We start from the raw sequence: 7685 nt of genomic DNA on the forward strand, positions 1-7685 counted from the left end.
GCCTACCATCTTAACTATTATTGACACATTTCTCCCCCATGTGGGTATGTTACTTGAGTGTAGGAGAGTGTTTTATTCATCTTCATAGAGCCTGCCGTAGACCCTGGTGCTGCTCCATAACGTCTTGGTGGCTTCCTGTAAATCTGCTGAAGTGTAACGTGGGACAGTGGACTCTCAGGAAATGATAATTGGTGTTTGGGCTGATATGAAGGACAAACTGGATATTTGAAGGATGGAACCAGAAGTGTGTGTCAAAGATGTGACATCTGGGCAATGCATACAATGTTCAAGAAACGAGGTTGAGTATGACTGGAAAGCAGAGTGTAAGGAAGGAAAAGTGAGGCTGAAAAGATAAATACATCATAGAACACATTATGGGTTTGGATTTTAAGAATGGCATGAGATTTGAAAATAAGTACTTCTCCACAAATGGTCCATGACACATGTATCTTGTGTACATACTCATGGGTATTCTCTATTTCTAGTGAACTCATATCTTTGGATAAACAGGACCTTTTGAATCAGATATGAAATAAAATGTCTTCATTGTTATTTGATAAGTCTGTGGGTTGACTTTATTCCCCTGCACAAATACTGTTTTCCTTTGAGTCACCCTTTTCTCATTAAACAGTTCTGCCTTGATGTACTGTGTGTTTTCCCTTTTATTTTTAATCACGATTAATCGTCCCAGCTGCTTAGTTATATAATATCATGTGTGTTTAAACACAGGCCTACATAATGAATTTCTCAGAGAGTAAGTTCAAGAGATTTTGAAAACCACAAGATCTCTTTTATGGGTGCAACAAGGATTCTTTAGGGACACAGCATTAATGACTTGAGAAACTATTTCATTGTGTGTCCTATATTTGCTTCTTGCTGCAGTTTTATATGTTAATTGACTAAGAAATTTCTCAAGAAATATCAACATATTCACCCCTTTCTTATAAATTGTTCCATGTGGTTAGGAATGGATCTGTTTGAATTTTGCCTTGGGGGAAAGAGTTATTAGGCACTCTTTCCTAAGAGGTCATTTTATAAAAACGAATGTGTTTGTTTTTCTTCTTACACAATGAACTGCCATGTGCTCACTGCAGAAATCCTGGGGGGAGAAATAAACACAAAAGTCTAAAGGAAAAATATTTTTCACATCACTCATAATCTCACCAGGTAAGAGATAACTCCTGCAATATTTTATATATATAGGTTTTTGTCCACTGTTCCTGGCTCATAACTCCGTAGCCTTTGATACAGTCTTTTGTTGTGATAAGGGGGTGCTTTAGGACTCAGAAGCAGGCCTCAGAAAACAGTCGCCTTCTCTGGCCTTCTCCTGCTCTCCTTTCACTGGCTACTTTTTCTTCCCAAGGCAAGACTCTAATCTTCCCCCACCTTTCTGATCGCGGGTCACAAGACCCCCGTTTCCAAAGGGGGTTCTGCCCTGTGCCCTGGGGGAATGAATGCTGCACAGAGAGGGGCCAAGAATAATCTGGGCAGACAGGCCTTGCTGGATTTCATCCCTCAGTCTATTAGTGTTAGGTCGTACCCTTTTTGTTCATCCCATTTTTACTTGGCTGTCAGTCGTCCCTATCCAATGACGTCTCCATAAAGGCCAAGAGAAGAGGGTTCGAAGGGCTTCCAGAAGGCTTAACTCGCGGAGGTTCCTGGAGGATGGCACGCCTAGTGAGAGCATGGAAGCTTCCCGTACCTTCCCCATACACATCTCTTCATCTGTATTCTTTGTAATATTCTTCAGAATAAACCAGTAAACATAAGTGTTTCCCTGAGTTCTGTGAACCTAGCCTCTAGTAAGTTCACTGAACCCAGGAATGGGGTTGTGGGAACTCTTGATTTACCGCTGGTCAATCACAAGCACAGGTAAAACAACCTGGGCTTTGCAATTGACATTGGGGGCATGGTGCAGTCTTGCAGCCTTCAACCTGTGGGACCTGATGCTGTCTTCAGGTAGATGGTGGCAGAATTAAATTGGAGGACACTCATCTGGTGTCTGCTGAAGAATTGGTTGATTGCTTGCTGCTAAGGAGAAATCTCCACATATTTTGGGGTCACAGAAGTCTTCTGTGTTGATTGTTGAGCGAGAAAATAGTAAAAACACAGTTCATGTTCTTTTCCACTGACAATCACTATTAACATTTTGGTCTATGTCCACTTTTTTCCTTGGTGTACATATAATATACAAAAATAGTACAGTACATTTTACATATTTAGCTTAGTAATACATTTTAACTTAGTAATACAATGTGGAAAAATGAGACTTAGGCCAGGCTTGGTGGCTCAGTCTGTAATCCTAGCACTTTGGGAGGCCGAGGCGAGTGGATTGCCTGAACCCGTGGGTTCGAGACCCACCTGGGCAACTTGGCAAGACCTTGTCTCTACAATAAATAAACAAATTAGCTGGGCGTGGTAGTGCACGCCTGTAGTTCCAGCTACTTGGAAGGGTGACAGAGGGATCACTGGAGCCCAGCAGGTCGAGGATGTGGTGGCTGGGAGCTTGCTACTGCACTCCAGTCTGGGCAACAGAGTGAGACTCCAATTAAAAAAAAAAGATTTCAAAAATATTCTTAATTTTTATTCTATAGAAGTTTTTTTTTTTTGAGGCAGCCTCTCACTCTGTTGCCCAGGCTGGAGTACAACGGCAGGATACTGGCTCACTGTAGCCTCAACCTCCTGGATTCAAATTATCTTCCCTCTTAGCCTCCCAAGAAGTGGGACTATAGGCATGCACCATCATGACCAGTTAATTTTTATATTCGTTGTAGAGACAGGGTTTCAGTATGTTGTCTGGGCTGGTTTAGAGCTCCTGGGCTTCCGCAATCATCTTGTCTTAGTCTCTCAAAGAACTGAGGTTACAGATGTGAGCCACCACACCTGGGTTATAGAAGATTTTTAAATTTAGTGGCAATACGTTCTTTGTCTTATTTTTCAGATATAATCCAAATATATTTCAGGTCGCCAGCCTTCTGAGGTTAACCTTTCCTTTAATAACCAAATAAAGTTGTTTAAACCACTATCCTATGTAATGTTCTCTGAAAAGCCGACATAAACTTTGCCAGTATTTATAAGCATTCCCAGGTGGAGGAGAATATGGAACTCATGGACATCTGTCACTTCTCAGCAAGTCTCATTTACCTTTAATGTAATATGAATGAATTGAGCATCTTCTTATATATTTAAAAGACATTTGTTTATCCTTTGATTTCATTCTTTATAGTCTTTGCCCCTTGAAGACTATAAAAACTTTTCTCTCATGATTTCTCTTAGTATTTTTGTTTTTATTGCTTGCATTTAGATCCATATGTAATAATTTGAAGCACCGTATGAGATAAGCTCCATAGATTGTTGTCCAGTTAAGCCAATATCATCATATTTGAAAAGCCATCTTCAGCATATATCTGTACTTGATTTCCATATATATTTGAACTTGAAGGGCATTTTATTTATTTTTAGAGACAGGGTTTTACTGTGTCACCCAGGCTGGAGTATAGTGATATGGTTATAGCTCGCTGCAGCCTCAAACTTCTGGGCTTATGAGATCCTACTGCCTCAGCCTCCCAAGTAGCTAGGATTATAGGTGTGAGCCACCATGCATGGGTTGAAGGGTATTTTATTTTATTTTATTTATTTTTGTGTCAGAGTCTTACTCTGTTGCCTAGGCTGGAGTGCAGTGGCACACTCACGGCCACCGCAGCCTCGACCTGCTGGGCTCAGGTGATCCCTCTCCCTCAGCCTTTCAAGTAGCTAGGATTATAGGTGTGAGCCACCATGCATGGGTTGAAGGGTATTTTATTTTATTTTATTTATTTTTGTGTCAGAGTCTTACTCTGTTGCCTAGGCTGGAGTGCAGTGGCACACTCACGGCCACCGCAGCCTCGACCTGCTGGGCTCAGGTGATCCCTCTCCCTCAGCCTTTCAAGTAGCTGGAACCACATGCGCATGCCACCACATCCAGCTAATTTTCTGATTTATTGTAGAGGGGAGCTCTTGCCAAGTTGCCCAGGCTGGTCTCAAACCCCTGCACTCAGGCAATCCTCTAGCCTCCGCCTCCCAAAGTGCTGGAATTACAGGCGTGAGCCACCTTGCCTGGTCAAGGATATTTTAAATAAATTAGAGGAAATCACTTTTCAAATAAATGTTCTCCTAAGTCTCTTTTATTAAGAACAAAAACTCTGAGAAATGAGCGGTCATTCTCCACCTGATCATTTCTATAAATTTGGCCTGTGAGCAAAAAATGACACATCACACAGCTCTAAATCATCTTGGCTATCTGTTTTATTCTTATTCTCTTGGTTTTGGACAGGTCTAAACTGAAAGATGTTTGTTGGCCTGGCTCAGACATGAAAGATGTTTCCTGATGGACTGGCTCAAACGTGACCCATAATAACAAGAGAAGTGGCATATTTGGTTCAACCAGGGAACAGGAGGCGGGCTTCGCTCCTTCTAAACAAACATTCAGAAACACTTTCAAGACTCTTTAATGTGAACAGAGCTGGTGCCGGTGAGGACTGTTTTCCCACTGTCTTCCTAAATGTTTGTTCAACCTTCTGCTTTAGCTGGTTGTTCTGACACCAACAACAACCCTGTACGAGAAGGGGGAGCAGAAGTCCAGCTTCATCCCTTGGCCTCTGTCCATGCCGTAGGGGCGGGGCTTCTGGTTACTGCTGGGCAGGGGGGGTGGGGGTAGGAATGCAGGGTCCTCTTTGCCTCGTTACTATTCCCCATGCGGCCTTCACTGACACCATAGGGAAGTGGCCTCATTGTCTCTGGGCAGTGGTAAAAGGCCTCCTTTGACACCACCCCAGCAGCCAGCAGAAGGCCGTGCCTTGTTACTGCTGCCAGTGGGTGGAAGTTCGTCTCCTCATGTGGTCTCCACTGACACGTGGGAGCGGGAGGCTTTTCACTGTCAGGTGGAGGTGAAAATGCCGGCTCCCTGCAAACTTTTCTGATGCCACGCCAGTGGAAGTGGAGACCCTTGTGACAGCCTGGGAGGGAGGAAGTCTGGGCTCCCTCTCTCCTTTGGCTGGTGTGGGTGGAAATGAGGCCACAGTTTTTCCTGTGCTTTTTAGCTGCAGTGGTTACTGTCTTGAGAGTTTTTTTGTCCTCATAGGTTGCCCCTTTCCTGTCCTTTGGCTAGAAAGAACAGGCTTTTGTTGGGGATTTTTTTTGTTATTGTTGGCTCCTTGGTATTTCTGGGTTGCCAGTTTCTTCAGCTCCAAGTCTGGGGTATAGGAGGCCAAAAGCAAACCAGGAAACTCATCCCTAGGTCATTCCTTGGATCCCCAAGTCCCTAGCCAGCCTGGCTTCTCTCTGCCTTTCAGAAGGTTTTTGTTTTTTTTTTGAGTCAGAGTCTCACTGCCACATAGGGTGGAGTGCAGTGGCACAATTACTGCTCGACCTCCTGGGTTCAGGCGATTCTTCTGTCTCAGCCTCCCAAGTAGCTAAGACTACAGATGTGCACCACCACGCCTGGCTAATTGTTTTGATTTTTTGTGGAGACGAGATCTCACTATGTTGCCCAAGCTGGTCTTGAACTCCTGAGGCCAAGCAATCCTCCTTCCTCAGCCTCCCAAAGTGCTGGAATTATTTCAGAGGCTTCTTATCTTTGTCTTATACATAATGTCTAGGGTTTTAGTTGTAGTTAGTGGGAGCATAGAAAAAAGTACATCTACTGCACCTTCCTGGAAGTAGTGTCAAGATATAACTTAAAAATCTGAGTTGGCTTCATGTTTTTGGAGTTGTGCAGAGATCTGTTTGCCGCTGGTATGCTAAATCCCCCACAAAAACAGTGTCTGCGCATGATAGGAGTTTAATAATACTCAGTGATCCCCACTTCAATATTACGCAGCCATAAAGAAGGACAAAATTATGAACTTCGCAATAACTTGGATGGACTTAGAGTCTACAACACTGAGTGATCTATCACAGAAACAAAGAACTGAGTATCATGTGTTCTAACTCATAAGTGGACCTTGAACAATTATTGTAATACTATAAGAAAAGGATTGGCAGTAGTGGGAATCTGCTGGGAGAGGGGGGCACACCTCATCAACAATGAAATCTACATGATGAACATTTGTATACCTAACCCTGAATTGTACCCCATATCTTTAAAATAAAAAAAAAATTTAAAGTCCCCACTTTACAGATGAAGACACTTAGGGAATTAAATAATTTTCATTAAGTCACACAGCTAGGAATAGGAAGAACTGGGATTTGAATGTGGCAGTTTGATTCCAAAGCTCGAGCTCTCAGAAGCATCACTGAGGCACTCAGGAAATTCAAGGCCCCTTTTGTTCTCTTAGGACAAAGGATGAGTGAGAGGCAGCCTCCACTTGAGACAGTGACAGTGTGACAACATGACACTTTTCTACTGAATTAGGAATGAATGCCCCCCGCATTCTGCAAGCAAATGCCCAATGCTGTCATCTCTCTTTCCATTCACTGCCTAACTTCTGCCCAGGGTCTTAATTACTCCATAATTTCTGTGCAAATGAGGTTCCACTCCAAGTTCTCTTCTGCAGCTGCCTTTTTTTTTTTTTAGCCCCAAAGACCAAATTCACGGGTCTTCCCAATTCTTTTAGGTTTTTGGGATTTTCTGCAGTACACTAATATTGGCCCCACTTGCCAAACTTCTCCTTAATCTTGACTTTCCAGTGCCCCACTTTCTCAATCTGCCCTTCAACCTACTGTTTGCTTTGTCTTCTCTTACTCCTACCGTCCTCAAGTTTGAGATGCAATTTCTCAAAATTCTCTTTTCTTCCTTCCTTCCTTCCTTCCTTCCTTCCTTCCTTCCTTCCTTCCTTCCTTCCTTCCTTCCTTCTTTCTTTCTTTCCTCTTTTTTTTTCTTTCTCTCTCTCTCTATTTCTCTCTCTCGCTCTCTCCACCACCCTCCCTCCTTCCCCTTCTCTCTTTCTTCTTTATTTCTTTTTTTGAGTTGGCGCCTCACTCTGTTGCCCAGACTGGAGGGCAGTGGCATGCTCACGGCCACTGCAGCCTTGACATGCCGGGCTCAGTGATCGTTCTGCCTCAACCTTCCAAGTAGCTAGAACTACTGGTGTGCACCACCATACACTGCTGATTTTTTTTTTGTGTGTGTGTGAGTTGGACTCTCACTCTTGTCACCCAGGCTGGAGTGCAGTGGCACACTCACGGCCACTACAGCCTCTACCTGATGAGCTCAGGCGATCCTTCCCCCACAGCCTTTCAAGTAGCTGGAAACACCAGGCACGCCACCACGCCCGGCTAGTTTTTGTGGCTTATTGTAGAGATGAAGTCTTACCAAGTTGCCCAGGCTGGTCTCAAAACCCCAGGCTCAGGCAATCCTCTCGCCTCGGCCTCCCAAAGTGCTGAGCCACCATACCTAGCCTGATTTTTTTATTTATTGTAGACATGAGGTCTCACCAAGTTGTCCAGGTTGGTCTCGAGCCCCTGGGCTCAGGCAATCCTCTCGAGCCCCTGGGCTCAGGCACGAACCAGTGCATCTGGCTGGTTCCGCCCCTTTCTCTCTTTGTTGTCCATGATCTCATTCGCAAAGAGCTTATCTTTTTTTTTTTTTGAGTTGGAGTCTCACTCTGTCACCCAAACTGGGGTGCAGTGGCACGCTCCCGGCCATTACAGCCTCGGCCTGCTGGGCTCTGGCGATCCTTCCGCCTCAGCCTTCCAAGTAGCCGGAA

This window comes from Carlito syrichta, unplaced genomic scaffold (assembly GCF_000164805.1).
Source record: "Carlito syrichta isolate Samal-C Ts95f unplaced genomic scaffold, Tarsius_syrichta-2.0.1 Scaffold169207, whole genome shotgun sequence".
Lineage (NCBI taxonomy): Eukaryota > Metazoa > Chordata > Mammalia > Primates > Tarsiidae > Carlito > Carlito syrichta.